Raw genomic sequence first — 16,969 nt, 5'->3', positions numbered from 1 at the left:
TGTGTATGTGTGTGGCATGTGTGTGTATGTGTGTGGTGAGTGAATATAGTATGGCCGTATGTGGGCGTGGATATGGTATATGTATGTGTGGTGTGGGGGGTATGAGGGAGTGTGGAGGAAGAGGGCATGGTGTGGGTATATGTGTGTCTTGTGTGTGTGTGTGTGTGTGTGTGTGTGTGTGTGTGTGTGTGTGGTGTGGGTGTGTGTGGTATCTCAGTGGGGTGGGAGGGTGGGTTTGTTGGTGTGGTGGGTATTGGTGTGTGTATGTGGTGTGTGGTGTTGCTGTGTGTGCGTGAAGGTGTGAGTGTGTCCAGTATTTGCGTGTGCATGTAGAGGCCAGAGGTCAACCTTGGGTGTTTTTCCTAAGGAGCTGTCGGGCTGGGAAAGGATAGCTTGATTCTTGGCTGGGCATGAGCCTTGAACCCCGACCCCAATAGGGAAACAGCAGGTGTTTGGCCACACCCCCAGAATCCAGGCTCCAGACACACGATCTAGACCTCCATTTAACCTGCGCCTTGCAGTCACATTTGGCTATGCAGACCCTCCCAAAGGGATGTAACCTAACACAGCTAGAGGGCATGACTACAGGCTTCAGCCTCAAGAGATTTCCATATTAATGAGTTACCTAAAGGCCAGAGGGAAGAGCTAATTAAATGATCCTGCTCTCTTCCCCCTCCCTAAGAAAGCTAGGCCCACTCTGGCTTAAGTGGGGAGTGCACCCAGAATATCTACATTCTCCATGAACAATAAAGCTTTGGAATCTTTGGACTTTCTCTGTTATTGGGGCCTGTATGTTGCTGTTGTGGAAGACCTCTCTGAATTCCTGCCACGGGGACCACCTCGTCAACAAGTAGCCATTCCAAGCCAAGTAAGCTCTCCCAGTGAGGCTTGGCACCAGAGTTGTCCCTCTTGTCGCTCTCAGTGTGCACCACATTCCCCGCCTCCATTCTGCAGCAGTTCCAGCGGCATCTGAGACTTCCAGGATTGAGGCCAATCCTTTCCCGGCTGCTCCCGCGAAAACCTCGGATCCCCCAACGAGAACTCTGCCCCGCGCCCCGCAGAAACCAGGCTAAGTTCGCTCCCCAGGCTGAGTCTGCTCCCCACCCAAGTGCAAACCCTGCTACTTGGTATAGTGTGAGACAAACGCAGCCAAGCTTTCCTTGTGCACTTCTGCTCCTCTGTGGTGGACCACCACCTCCCTGAGGCATCTTCCTCAGGCAGAAGACACGCAGACCAACAGCCCAACAGAGAACTCCACACCAGTGCACGCCTGAGAAGAGCAGGCCATCATCATCTTTCCCCGCAAGGAGCCTTTGTATTTGAGATGGGGTCTCTTCCTGGGTCTGGAGCTCACCAACTCAGGTAGGATGGCCAGTGAGCCCCAGGAGTCTCTGTCCCTGCGTCCCCAATACAAGCATGCTCCACCACACCTGGCATTTTACTTGAGTTCTTGTGCTTATGCAGCAAACAGTTTACTGACTGACCCATATCCCTAGCCCCTTGAAACACATTCCGAAGAGGACACTTTCTGACAGTCTGCATATGAAGAATCAATAAGTCCTAATCAAAACATCACATGTTTAGATCTGTATTAACACAACATCTGTGAGAGTTCCATAAACACTATACAGTGCCAAAACGGGGATCATGCACAAGTTAAAACTCTGACAGTGTGTCTGCTGTGTCTGGGTCTCAATTTCCTTTCCCTGTGTGTAAACTATAAGACAACACAGAAAGCCGCATGTCCTTTCATGAGGTTTACATTCTAGTCTGTGACTCCATAGCCTTCTATGTTATTGTAATAGTTGTAGGTTTGTTTTTGGTTTTGTTTCTTTGTTTTTTGTTTGTTTTTGTCTATTTGATGTAAGCCAGAATCATCTAGAAAAAAGAAGCTCAATTCAGAAAATGTCTGTATCAGATTGACCTGAAAGCAAGTCTGTGAGGCATTTTCTTGATTAATGATTGATGGGGGGGGGGGGGTAAGGCATCTGCACGCAGCTTAGAACAGACCACACCAGACCAAACGGTTCCAAAGTGGGGGGGGGGGTTTATTCAGGAGATAGGGCAAAGGTGGGGGAGAGAAATAGAAGAAGATGGAGGAAGAGAGGAAGAAGAGAGAGGAAGAAGAGAAGTAGAGGCCGGTCATGACCACGTGGAGAGAGGGAGAAGGGAACGGGAGAGGGACAAGGGGACAGAGAGAAACTAGAGGCAAGAGATCAAGAGAGAGAGGAGGGGGCAAGCAGCCCCTTTTATAGTGGGCCAGGCCTACCTGGCTATTGCCAGGTAACTGTGCAGGTGGAGTTTAGACAGAACACGAACAGGAGGGAACTAGAGGCAGTTCTACGTAGTTCTGGGTAGCTGGTCCTGGATCACATAGGAAAGCAGGCTGAGCAAGTCATGAAAAGCAAGCCAATAAGCTGTGTTCATCCATGGCCTCTGCTTCAGTTCCTGCCTTGAGTTTCTGTCCTGAGTGTAAGCCTTGACTTCCCTTCATGATGGTCTGTAATATGGAAGCATAACCCAAATAAACCCTCCCCACTCCCAAGTTGTTTTTAGTCACAGTGTTTATCAGAGCAATAGAAAGCTAACTGAGATAGTCATTCATGGTAATACTGGCCTCCTCTGTTCTGAACTACTCTAACAACTGACAAAGCACACTGAGTTGAGGCAGCTGCCTGACTTCCAGAGCTTTCACTGGGGAGAAAAGACAGGGAAGAAAAAGTAAGAAAATAGGGCAGCACATGGTTGCTAAGCAACCATGGAATGGAATAAAGGAGGAGACATCTGGGCAGTGGGAGTTGATTGGTAAGGGGCAAGGTCAGCATCAAACTATGTGTAGAAGAATAGGTGGGGTTTAAAAGATATATCAAAATGAGAAAAGTGATATTAGTTAAGTATTATGGCTCAGGCCTTGATTTAATGTTTATAAAACTAAGCAGATAAAAGGGATGTTGTTCAGGATGTTGAGAATAATAGTTTTCTGTATGAGAATTTGTGAGAAGGCTAACACACATGCACGTGTGTGCAGATGCAGAATATGTGAGAGGGCTAACACACATGCACGTGTGTGCAGATGCAGAAATCAGAGGACAAGCAGTGCTATTATTTCTCAGCCCTTTTTTTTTAGACAGAGTGTAGGATAAAAAAGGCAGAGGAAAAACACCCTCACACTGACTTGACCCTATGACAAGACTAAGATCAGGGCCAAGAAACAGAAAACCAACAATCCTTGAGCTTGCCATAGAAAGCCACCAATCCTGAACAGGCAAACTCCCCAATCCCTGAGCTCACCCAAGCTCAGGAATTGAAATTTCACCAATTCTCATCCTTAAAAGATTCTCTCCCACCCCAAGATACCCTGTATACACCCTTCTTTCTGTTCAGTTCGCGCTGCTTCTCACCCGAGCAGAGGCAGTCACCCTCCTAGGTTTTCTCCTCTTCTGTGAGGTTTGTTGTTCTGTGTGGTATGACTCTATAATACTCCTTCATTTCCAGTTGCCAGTATACCTCTTAGAGCAAAGCTGGAACACTTTTGCTGGGGAAACTATCTCCTGCAACAGAACTGTAAGCTTGCACTGGGAAAACTTATCCCTGCAGCAGCCAGAGCAGAGCTGTAAGGAAAGCTTTTCCCTTTAGAGCTGCCACACATACACAGAGTCTCTCAGATACCTGTAACTAGGTAGGCCAGCTGGCCAGTAAGCCCATGGATCTGCCTTTCTGTTTCTGGCCCTAGTACTGGAATTACAAGGGTGTGCCACCAGTCTGGTCTTTTCATTTGTGGGACAAGCACTTAACTCTCTGGTCCATCTCCCCAACCAAAAAGACCATGTTTGATGTTGTGATGGCTTTAAGTTCCTGTGTCCCATCCAAATCCAGCACTGTATTTATAATATTTCATATCATCTTCATAATAATGCTATCGGTAGTAGGCCATATTTTACCCTTAACTTACTTTGTCCTAAGTGAACAGGATATAATCACTCTGATTAGTCTACTCCTGCAGCTTCTGAGACTACAGCTCCTTTGTCACCACTCTCTGCTTCTTAGACAAGACATTTTTCTACATATCCCTCATGGACTTGAGAGCCTACTCACCCCCAAAGAACAGTCTCAAAGAACAAAATTGTTTACAACAAACCTGTATCTTTAATACAAATGGAAAGAGCTTTCTCCTTCCATCCACCAGGCCTTCCTTAGTCAAAGAATGATGTGTGACTTTACAAACTTTAAATGATTTTATTCTATCTACTTATTTTCTATCTACTTATAGAATAAAGTCATCACAGGAAAATGTTGATGTCTCTTGTAAGCCACTGAGGTTGAAAGGTGAACATGTTAGAGAAAGAATACAGAGGCAGCTCTTCAACTTCTGTCTTGAATTAGACTGAAAGGCTCTATTGGAAAGTGATGTAATCCCAGCCCTAGGTTACTTGAAATTCTGCATTAGATTTCACTGAAGAAAGAAGAGAGAAAGAGATGGGAGAGGAGGGTAGGGAGGTGAGAGGAAGGAAGGGAAAGAGGGAGAGAGAGAGAGAGAGGGAGAGAGAGAGAGAGAGAGAGAGAGAGAGAGAGAGAGAGAGAGAGCGCAATTGGGAGGTAGAGATGCTTGGCTGACCTCCCACCCTACCCTGATGTACGTATGGACCCCCATCACCTTCCTACAAGCCAGCATTTCCTGACAGCTGCTCTAACCCCCATCTATCTGGAGCTCTTCCAATATTTTCTGGGGTTCAGGCATGCACTCCTTAGTGTGACAGAACCATGAAGCACACAGACACAAATACTACCAAAGCTCACTTAGAACCAGAATTGCTGTCACTCATCACTAATTGCTGAACACTCCCCAGGAAGCCACAGACCGAGACTGCTGAACTTCTTCACCAGCCACCAAGTCCTCCCCTACAATTGTAAAAAATGCCTTTTGATCCGTGACCTGCATTTAAAAACTGACATCTGGTGGCTAGGGTGGTAATTAGACATCATTTAAAAGTTATTTCTGCCTTGTTAACTGGGTTGCTCTGTGATCAAATTAAGGGATAATTTAGAGGAACTCAGGCATATTGATTGTATAATCCATAATGTGTATAATTAATAACTACCCCTAAAAGCACAATGTGAGGGATGGTAAGGAATAACATTAGACAAAAGTCAGGGCCTGAATGGTGCTTTTCCCCCAGTGCTTTTTATTCACAACACATACAAAGGAATGCTTTCAGATTCCCAGGCAGAACTTGGCAACACTGATACATTACTTAAGACCAGAAAAGGATAGACAGGTGTCACATGGTAACTTGGTTTCTTTTCTTGCAACTGTGACAAAATTCCCAGGCAAAAGCAATTTAAAGAAGAGTTTACTCTGGCTCACAGTTGAAGGTGAAGTCCATCATGGTGGGGAAAAGGGGGGTCAAAGGCAGCAGGAGCACAAAGCAGCAGGTCTTATCTGCAGTCAGGAAACAGAGCAACAAATGCTCACTTGGTAGTGCTCAACTCTCTTTTTCCGTTTTATAGGGTCCAAAATTTCCTGCTCAGGGATTGGCCCTGCCCACAATTAAGATAGGTTTTCCCACATCAGTGATGATAATCAAGAAAATATCTCACAGACAGCCCAGCAGCCCCACATCCCTCACAGGCATATCCAGAGGCCCATCTCCATGGTGATTTTAGATTCAATCAAAATGACAAGCCCAATCATCAAAAGTAGAAAAATTCTTGCTCTGGATGCCTGAGGTATCATTTTCTTAAGATGGGAGCTCTTCACCTTCAGCTGAGAGCTTCTTAGTGTCACCCACCAATTTTGAATTACAAACGGAGCTTGTGCCAGCCATGAAGGAACAAGTTGGCCTACTTGCAATATACTGTGCTAATACTTAGGCTGTTTATACTCATCCCTCAAAGATAACAAAATATTTTGTTGTATAAAAGATGGCAGGTATCTACCCCATGAATCTTACCCTGTTGTTTAAAGCCACTTCAGGTCCCCAAGATATATGTGTCCACAAACACCAACATGATTTATTACTAACTAGAATCGCTGCCCCAAACCCCTTTTTGCTCTTCTACCCTGTTGCTACACTAGACCTTCCTTGACACAAAACGACCTCCTAAGCTAGCATTTCAAGCAAATCTAAGGTTCTTACTTTGTGGTAACCGTCTGGCTAACCAGGACTTCAGAGAACCTGATGGTAGAAGACAGAAGGAACTCTAAGATGCAAAGGAAGCCAAGGTCATCAGCTAAGAAAACTAGTGAGTCTGAGAAGAGGGTTCTTGCCCATCTGCACAGTTGAGCAAGTGTAGCCTGGCTAGGACTGGAATAGCTGCCTCAGCACTTATGCTGTTTACTGTGCTTTCCTACCCTCACTAGCCCACTATAGTGACATGACATCAACTCACACCTTATATTTGCTGAGTTCAGCCCTCTGCTGTGACCTTAGTTTGTTGTTTAAGGTTTGTTTGTGTTGTGCTGTGTGTCACTAGTATGAGCGTATGTGCATATGTATATGTGGATGTATGTGCCTGTGTGAGTGTATGTGCATATGTATATACAGATGTATGTGTTCGTGTGAGCGTATGTGCATATGTATTTGTGGATGTATGTGTTCGTGTGACTGTACGTGTATATGTATATGCAGATACATGTGCTTGTGTGAGGTTATGTACATATGTGTATGTGTATATATATGCCTGTGTAAGCATATGTTGACCAAGCCAACTCAGTCAGTCAACAGGTTCTCCAGTGCAAGAGTGAGGATTAAAAAGAAGAAAGATGATTAGACAACATTGTAGCATGACCCCAGCCAATTCTGAGACTGAAGGCTGAGGTGGGTTTATATTTTTCCCATTTGCTTTTAAACCATTTTAATTACATGCAAGTATTTAGGTCAGTTCTTGGTTGAGGAACTAGCAATACAATAAATGCAAATAGTCAAGGAACAAGCAAGGCAATAAGCAAAGTCCTGTGATCACTGTCATGATCACTGTTTCTAAGGGCTCATCAGGATGACAAAAATATCGGAGCCTACTTCCCTGTCCTAGCCCACAGTCATATTCATGCCTGAGGCCTACTTCTTTCTTCTAGCCTAAGACTTAGGTTCCTGACTGAAATTACTTTTCTGGTTTAGCCTAAAATTAGATTCCTGCCTGAACTTACTTCCTTGTCATGGCCCAATGTCAGATTCCCACCTAACGCCCATTTCCTTGTCCTTGGCCAGTGTCAGATTCCTGTCAAGGAGCTCCAAAAGCTCTCCACAATATGTGCATATGTATATGTGGATGTATGTGCCTGTGTGACTGTATGTGCATATGTTTATGTGGATGCATGTGCCCATGTGATTGCATGTGCATTTATGAGCACTCACAGAGATTAAAAGTGTGTGTTGATAAGCTTCTTTATCATTCTCTGCCGATTCCTTTGAGACAACCTCGCCCTAGACCTAGGACTGCTGTTTTCTCACCTATACTGAATGCCAACAAAGACCAGAGATCTTCCTGTCTCTCTTCACCTGAAGCTAAGGTAACAGGCATCTGGGGACATTTCATTGTTAGCTGAGTGCAGGGATACAATCTTTATTCTGTGTTCTTGCACAGCAAGTACTCTTAAATTTTTATTTTATTTTATTTTATTTTATTTTATTTTATTTTATTTTATTTTATTTTATTTTATTTTATTTTATTTTATTTTATTTTTAGACAGATTGTCACTATTCAGCCATCACTGGACTGAAACTCAATATGTTATCCAGGATATCCTCAAACTCAGTCAGAGGTCCTTCTGCCTCTACCTCCTGAATGTTAAGATTACAGTCACACAATACTTTGCCCAGCTCAGCAAATGTTCTTGATTGCTGGGTCATCTCTTCAGTCCTTTAGTAAGTGTTTTTTATATACTGTGTTTTATATGTAATAATTAAACTCTATTAGCATACAACTATAATCTCAATATATGAAAGGTAGAGACAAGAGAGGTTCAAGTCTTTGTTGGCTACATAGGAAGTTTGAGATAGCCTGGACTACTAGAGATTCTTCCTCAAATAAACCTATTTCAAAAGCCCTATGGAGCTTTTGGTACCATCATCAAGTATAGATAAGGACCTAAGAATGGACAGGCTCATCTAGGACATGGAGGGATGAGATGCCTGTCAGGCCTGTATGACCCCCAGCTATGGGCTCTGGGCTTCTCTGAAGCATCCACCTTGCTGTGCATCATAAGAATCTCTTTTATCATTAACAAAATTTTGAAATAGAATGGGAGAAGCATTAAAGACAGCTAGTACTCGACTTTAAACTGGTTCCAAGGCAGTGTTCTATTTAATATAGCCTCCCATGTTAATCAGCTCAAGCTACCATAAAATCTACTACAGACTAGGCCACTAAGTAATAGAAGCTACTTTTCTCACAGATGGAGAAGCATCACTACAATATACAGAGATCAGCAAGTTGGTGTTAGGGGGAGGGTCTCTCCTCGAGCTTCAAATAGCCATCTTCTCCATATAACCTCATGTGACCTTTTTCTATGTGTGTTTCTGTGTCCTGATCTCATTCTTCATACTTTTGCTGGATTTGGGTTCACTTCAATGATGTAACCTTACTTGTCTTTTTAATACCACTAAATACAGTTTCTAAAGGTAAGAATTCATCATTTGGATGGGAGGTTGGAGGAAGATTCAGCTCAGCATCTAGTACTTTCTCTCTCCACATACACATGTTCACCCTTTATGTCTAAACTGAGCAAAAATCTGTGAGGTACTATATCCAATAAGAGAATGGTGTTAGAAAATTAAGGACAAGTTGCTTTCCACACAGGGGGCTAATGGAGAAGGTAGGAAGGGTGAGGGCTGTGTGAGGATAGTCCAGTTGCTTGACGCATAAGCATGGAGACCTGATTTCAGTCCCCAGAATCCACATTAAAAAGCCACATGTGCAGGCACCTGCTTGCAGTCCCAGCACTAGGGAAGTGCAGACAGATGAAAGCCTGATGATCACTGGGCAGTCTGGCCAAATTGGTCAGTTCCATATTCAATAAAAGACACTATCTCAAAAAACAAGCTAGAGAGAAACTAAAGATCTCTGGCCTACATAGACATGTACACAAACATACATCCACACACATGAACATGTACACACACATTCATGCACGTGTGTACAATGCACACACACTATGTAAAGCGCTTATCATGACAGCATGAAGACCAGTTTGATCCTCAAAATTTAAAAAAATGAAAAAAAAAAGCCTAATGCTGTGGCCCACCCTTGAAATCCCAACACTAGGAGACAGATACATGAAGATCTCCGGGCTCACTGGCCGGCCAGCCTACCTAAGTCAGAAAGTTTCAGGTCCACAGAGACCATTCCTCCAAAACAAAGTGATGTCACCTGAGGAACAGCACTTGGGTTGCTACATTCACACACACACACACACACACACACCTTTTTAAATCAAATTGTTGATGTCTTTTTTTGGTTACCTAATCTGATTAAACATTCTGGGCAGACACTCCACTGACCAGATATGCTGAGCAGCTGCCATATCGTACAAGCTGGCAGGATGGGCCTGTGTGTGTGCGCACACACACATATTATATTTTGTTTTTGAGACAGGACTTCCTGTAGTCCAGGATAGGCTTGATATCTCTGGGTAACTAAAGGTGACCTTGAACTTCTGATTCTCCTGCCTCCACATCTTAAGTTATGTGCTACTAGGCCTGGTCCTGCAGTGAGGAAAAGAGGGTTTGTGTATGCTAGGCAAGCACTCTACAAAGAGAGCCCCTAAACAATGTTTTGGCAATTGTTTCTCAGACTGACAGTAAGAAACATAGATGCTCAACAGATGAAGTATCTCATATCTTTGGAGTCCTATGGAGAAAGTGAGCACAGAAATCCAGAAAGAATGAGGAAAGCCTGAAAAGGAGAGAAAGTACAGGAGATGCGTTGCAGTGTATTAAGGGGCAAGGACTGACGTTGCAATCTGCCATCCTCTAAGGATGGCCATCCAGCCCTGTAGATGCTGTTCATGGAGAACAGCTCCTAGAGAAGATGAAGTTGTGCAGTTAGCAGCAGAGAATTAAAGCACCAAGAACAACTGTGTGGTTCTCTGGGTACCAAAATCAACAGGAGTGATACTCAGAGATCAACGGCTTCCTTAACCAAGGGCCCCAACTATGCTGCTTCCTCCCCTTATACTTGATATTATATTTCTATTAACAAAATTGATCTCAAAGATGGAGTTCAGTTTCTTCTTCTCTTAGGGACTATTGTCTCTGACTAGGTGCCATCAGATAGGGTGAAGGGAGAGAATACATCCATTGGAAGGACATTGGAAGGGTTTTGTGAATCCCCATAGGACTTTGTTAGCAATTTTCGACATTGCTCTTCAACCTTGATGCCTAATAGACTGACATGGTAACCTTGAAATACAAACACTACATTGCCTCTATTTAGACAAATTATAGTGGACTCTTTGGGTAGTGTCCATGAATAAGAATAATTATAGAGTCCATTAACTGCTTTTCAAGCATAACCATGAGTTAAGAACTGCTCCTCTAGAATGGTAGAACTAATAATAATCATTTTTAACTCCTAGGTCCATTTTTGGTTCATAAAATGATAAAATTGCAAGAAGAAAGAATGTAAGTTTATATTGACAGGTTGGCACCAGGTTAAAAATTAGCCACTCTCAAGAAAGCAGAGTCAGATTGAATCCAGCAAAGACAGGAGTCCTCAAAGCAGCCACATTTCTGATTTCAACATAAACCCAAAACTCACCACTAACACAACACTCTTGGGAGTGATGGGAAATGCTTAACCTGGCAGATAAAGACAAGACAGAACCCAGATTCTAGTAGAGCAGCACAGGATGACACTTTAGAGCAGTAAGAGTCCCAAGTGTCCTGGAGAGCTTATGGGAGATGTTTGGGCAGGGGAGGGGAGACGAGAAGGACAGAAGAGATGGGGAACCCAAGTTCTGAATGTCTGCTAAAGCATATAATGACTGCCACCCCACGGGGCAGGTTATCAAGTTTTGCCTTGCTCTGGTACCTCCTTACACAGTACCTGAGAGAGAAATTCTGAGTGTGAATAATTTCTCTGATGGTGAGAAAAAACATCAGTAGTAGAGTGGACACTTCAGACAGGAGAGGCAGATAACAAAGGGCTTGCTACCCTGCTCAAAACTGGAGCTTAACCCTTCTGCAGAGGAAAATGTGGGAGGCTGTGAAGAATTATTCTATTCAGAGTGAGGGGTCAGAAAACTTATACACTATGGACTGTCCATCATAAGCTTACTGTGGCAGAAACAGAAGACATTAACACCTGGCACTGTAGGCCTTCTGGATACCTGAGGTGATGTTGGCATTGCCTTCAGTGGGCTTTCAATGAAATAATGAGACTTGTTAGGATGAGTCCCAACAGAGTTGGCTGTGACAAGGAAGGGTTAAATAAGGAGATAAAGTGAAGGCTGACATAAGAATGCCTATTGTTATGGCCCCTGATCACAGCAGTTTAAGAAGTGTGTACAAACAATGTGCTCTTCCCAATATTGTATGCGCAATATCTATAATTATCAAATGATGGCTTTCACAGTTGAAACACTATGTGAGCATTTGAAAAAGACATGGTTTGTGGAGTTGCAGTCTCATGTCCCAATTCAACCACCTACTAGTGCAAGGTCTTCTTATGATGGCTTAACTTCTTCTTAGCTATTCAATTAGACCACTCAATACTATCCAATTCAGCCAGGCTTTGTTGTGCATGCCTGTAATCCCAGTACCCGGTAGCCAAGGCAGGAGGTTTACTGTGAGGCAAAGTTCAGTCTAGGTTTCACAATGATAATCTGTCTCAAAAATAAAATTAAAAAAAAAAAACAAACAATAATAGGGCTACATAGATGGCTCAGTGTTAAGAGCAATTGATGTACAAAATGAAGACCAAATTTCAGATCCAACTCCCATAAAAATAACCAGGTATCTTTCATCTGCCACTCACCCCAACTGTGAGGGAAGCAAAGATCAGAAAGTCACTGCAGTGTTAGTGCAACAGAGAAAACATGAGCCCCAGGTTCATGAAGGTGTCCTGTCTCAAAGGAGTAGGAGGAGAGTGATAAGGGAGACACGTGGTGCCTTCCCCTGGCCTTTGTGTGCATCCACAGATGTGTTCTCTCACAGACATCCACATCCACTCACATAAATACATACATACAAATAAGTCAGTTTCAATGATAACTCAATATTGGTGAAATCTCAAGCACTGGAGTACTTAGGGAAATCAAATAACAAGAATTCAAATGTTGACTGTCATCATAGTCATCTTCCATATCATCATCAAGTAACCAAAGAAATCTGTGTGATTCACATAAACTGAAGTGATATTCTCAATTCTGTAACAGTTCATCTCCACTAACTCAAGTTAAAAGTTAAAGCAGTCAGTATCAACAAAGAGATAAGTGGGGATGAGAGGCGTGAGAGAGGAAGAGGAAGGAGCAAGAGAAAGAAAGGGATGGGGAGCACAAGGAGGATGAGGGAAGGAGAGAGATGGATGTTTATGAACCCAAAAACAGAGATAATTGAGAAAATGTTTATTTCTTTGCCTTGTTTGTTTCATTTTCTTCCCTTCTGTTTTCAGGTCACCAAAAATCAACAATATAGCTGTCTTCATGGTGTTGGCTGTTAGCCAGTGAGGGTTTACCTTCTATACACAGGCAAGCACAGCGCAGAGCCTGAGGAACTAATTGAGCTCCTAGCATGTAAGTGGAATACAGAAGGCAAAACTCAGAGATGAGAAATAAACACAGACATCTTCTCAGGCTGAACAGCATCCTGTTACACTTGGCTGGGGGACTGCTGCTGAAGCAGCACTGTTGGATGTTAGAGTTGGCTCTCAGCTGGTCCCATAGGCTTTTCTTCCACCTAATCCTTCAGAAAGAGAAATAACTTGGTATCAAGTATAGTTTTTATTTGCAACTCTCTGTATGCTTAGCCTAGAGATTACTTATTACATATCAAATTTTCAAATTACAATTTATAACAGAAGCAAAATTACACTTATGAAGTAGCCATGAAATAATTTCCTGGTTGGGGTCACCACAATATGAGGAACTGTATTAAAGTGTCTCAGCATTAGGAAGGTTGAGAACTTCTCCAAGCTGTATTCTGTGTCCTCACGGTTGTTTATAAAAAGCAACTGATCATGCTACCTCAGCTTGCTTTGCTCTGGGCTCTTTCCTTTTACCAAGTTGGGAAAGTAGCTGTTTATTAGTTATATCTTCTCTCTCTCTCTCTCTCTCTCTCTCTCTCTCTCTCTCTCTCTCTCTCTCTCCCTCCAGTGTCTCATTAAGTATCCTCAGATGTCCCGATAACATTTCATATTCAATCTATAACATCCCATAAGGGTATTTTCTTGAAGGGATAAGGTAATCCCAGGATGTGGTACCCAAAACCCCTCTTCTATTTTCTTCTAATGCCTGGCATATGGAATTTTTGGAGCTGTGCTCTATGTGAGGACCTCCTTACAGATATCAGGAAAGAATTCATGAGGAAAGGGTTAGGCTTGGGAGACATAATGCAAACACTGCTGGGTCTGAAGTTGACTCAAGTGAAAGGCTGTCACCTGCTTTACTACGTGGAAAGGACATGGAGTCCTAGAGTTTTGACTTAGTTTGTCTTCATTCTCCATGTCTTGGTGTCATGACAAAGGATGTGGAACCACAGAATTGTTTTCACAACTAACTCAACCATATTTCAGGAAAAGGATTTATCGGGACTCAACTATATTTTTAATTCCCACTTTAGACCTCTAGTTATTTGTGAGTAATGGACTGTTTAACAGACCCAAGCATGGCAAACACACTTCCAAGCCTGGCAAACACACACCCAAGCTTGGTAAACATGGCTCCAACAGGTTTTGCCTTTTACCACTCTCTCTCCCTTGCTAAAAACTGTACAATTACATTCCTAAACTAGCCCCAAAGGAGTCCCATTCCCTAATTTGGCCACTGACTCATTCCTCATACAAAATACCAAGGTTAAAACAATCAAGATTCATTATTTGGCCAACATGTCCAATCAGAAATTACCAACTTACCCCAGCACATACTCTCCTGTTTCTCCTCAAAGTCCCACTCCTGCAGAAACACCTGCTGTAACTTGTTTGCTTGCTTGCTTACTTACTTGCTGATGATGATGATGATGATAACGATGATGCTTGCTATTTCCCTTTGCTCCATCACCACCTCCCTCACTTCCCCTTCGAGGATCATAAATCTCCATTATGCTAAGAACTTGTGGTCTGGGTATGTCCTGTACTGATCCCAGGGGACCATCCTCCCTTACAGTGAGTATCTTGTGTATGTGTATAAACCTATTTGGGGGATACAGTGCATGTGTATGTGTCTGCACCCATGTAGAGATCAGTTGCTTGAATTCCTCTATTTCTGTCCACCTTACTTACATATTGGTAAATATGGTGTCTATTTTTGTAACAGGGTATCTATTCCTGCACAAAACATCATGACCAAGAAGCAAGTTGGGGAGGAAAGGATTTATTCAGCTTATACTTCCACATTGCTGTTCATCACCAAAGGAAGTCAGGACTGGAACTCAGGCAGATCAGGAAGCAGGGACTGATGCAGAGGCCATGGAGGGATGTTACTTACTGCCTTGCTTCACCTGGATTGTTTCCCCTGACTTGCTCAGCTTGCTTTCTTATAGAATCCAAAACTACCAGCCCAGGGATAGCATCATGCACAATGGGCCCTCCTCCCTTGATCACTAATTGAGAAAATGCCTTATAGCTGGATCTCATGGAGGCATTTCCTCAAAAGAGGTTCCTTTCTCTGTGATAACTCTAGTTTGTGTCAAGTTGACACACAAAACCAGCCAGTACAATATGTGGCAGACAGTTCACCGGTGCTTGGAAGTTGCTGTGCCATGCACAGTAGGACCATGGGACCATCTACCAGACACAACAATTGGATACTCCAAAGGCTCCGCTGCTTGGTCTGGATGAAGTGGCTGCAGCCATGTCAGCAGTGGCAGTGATGGAGCCAGTTGAAGACAATCCCCCTCCAGTGAATAGTGCTGCCCAGTGGAGCCCCACCTGCTTCATATGTAAGAAGACAGATCTTCCAGCAACCTCAAGGTCCATATGCGGTCCCACACTGGTAAGCAACCCTACTCCTGTGACCATTGTTCCTATGTCTGTGCTCAGAACAACAAGCTGAACAGACACAAGAAGACCCATCCAACCCAGCCAACACATGAGGGCCCAGCCACTCCTGCCAGTTGCCAGGGAGTCTCCCCAGCAGCCCCTCCTAAACCAGATGCCTACACTGGTCCATCCTGCACAGTTCCACGCCAGAATGTGGAGAAGGCTGGAGCTGCAGCCACAGAAGGAGTCCAGGAACCAGGGGCCCCTGGCAGTGGGGTTCAAGGGGGTCCAGGTTTTGTTGGCTGGGGAGCCACTGCCAACATATAGAGGACTGACCTTGTAATCATCAAGAAGACAACACCTAGGAAGAGTCCCGGGCCCCAGGGTCAAGTGTGAGTTCTGTGGGAAGTCCTTCATCAAGAACAGCAACTGATTGCACCATTGTTAAACACACTGGTGAGCGACCCTATACCTATGACCAGTGAGTGTCCCTATGATTGTTCCCAAGGTAGCAAGCTCAACCACCACCACTGCACCCATGGTCTGGGGACTGGTAAGGCTGTCTATAAGTGCCTGCACCACCTTGTGCCGTTTGGCCTGCAAGCCAAAATGGACAAGCACCTGAGGCAGAAGCACCTGGCGATGACCTAAGAAATGTTCTGTACCGGTGTCACTTCCTCATCAAGTGGACATGGGCTAGCACTTATCCTTTCCTTTATGTGAATAAACCATCTCCAGTTTAAAATAAAAAATAAAAAATTTCAATCCCTTTAAAATATCCAATCTCTTTTAAAATTCAACATCTTTTTACAATTCAAAGTCTCTTAACTGTAGGCTCCACTAAAATACTATCTTCCTTCAAGAGGGAAAAGTATCAGGGCACAGTCACAATCAAAAGCCAAATCAAACACTAACGGTCCAATGATCTGAAATCCTCCCACAATCTTCTGGGCTCCTCCAAAGGGTTGGTGTCACCTCTCCAGCTCTGTCCTCTTGTAGCACTCTAAGCTCAGGTTGAGCCACTCCACTGCCACTGCTGTTCCTTCTGATCCTTCCATAGTACTGGTATCTCCAATACACTGAAGTCTTCTGCTGCAACTAGGCTTCCCCAACAGCAGCTCGTAGGCTCTCTCCATAGTGCCAAGCCTCAAATTCTTTGCATGACCCCTTCAGTCCTAGGCCATCAGCTGGAATTGAGGCTGCAGCTTAACCAATGGTCTTCTGTGGCCTCTCACAGTGCCAAGCCTCAGCTGCAATTCATGACCCCTCATGCCTTCAAAACCAATACCACCTAGGTAACTCTTACACATTACCAAGTACAGCTGCAGGTACAACTTTGGCTATCTCTGGAATACAGCTTTCAAAGATAAGAGTCCTGATAAGAGTCTTTAAGCATCCCTCTGAAATTTCATAAACCAGGCCTCCATCTTCTGCACTGTTTTCAACATTATCTTCTAAGCTCCTACAGAACATCCTACAGAGCTCTTAACACCCAATGGCTTTCTAGTCCAAAGTTCCACAATCCTCCCCAAAACAGTCAGGTTCTCAAGGAATACTTCACTCCTGGTACCAATTTGTTTTAGTCAGGGTTTCTATTCCTATGTTGGGAGCCGCAATCGCTGTAACGCGATGGCGACGGCGACTGCTTCCGGGTTCCTCACAGAAGGCCTGGATGCTAGTGCGCATGCGCGAGCCACGTGCGCCTTTCATACTAATTTGGGCTTACGCCAGGGACCAATCCAGATTAGACATGACATGTTCCGAGCACTGACTGACCATCCAGGATCCGGGGGCTGGGACTTTTGGAGCTATATAAGCAGCCGCCTTTCTGCAG

The 16,969-nt window shown here is 43.9% G+C and overlaps 1 pseudogene; it reads left to right on the top strand.

Annotated features, from left to right (window-relative positions):
* Positions 1-739: 739 nt before the first annotated feature.
* On the top strand, positions 740-15,786 carry LOC114614934 (annotated as a pseudogene).
* The last annotated feature ends 1,183 nt before the right edge of the window (positions 15,787-16,969 follow it).

Source organism: Grammomys surdaster, unplaced genomic scaffold (assembly GCF_004785775.1).
Source record: "Grammomys surdaster isolate TR1022 unplaced genomic scaffold, NIH_TR_1.0 62, whole genome shotgun sequence".
Lineage (NCBI taxonomy): Eukaryota > Metazoa > Chordata > Mammalia > Rodentia > Muridae > Grammomys > Grammomys surdaster.
This window is presented reverse-complemented; position numbering and strand designations above follow the sequence as displayed.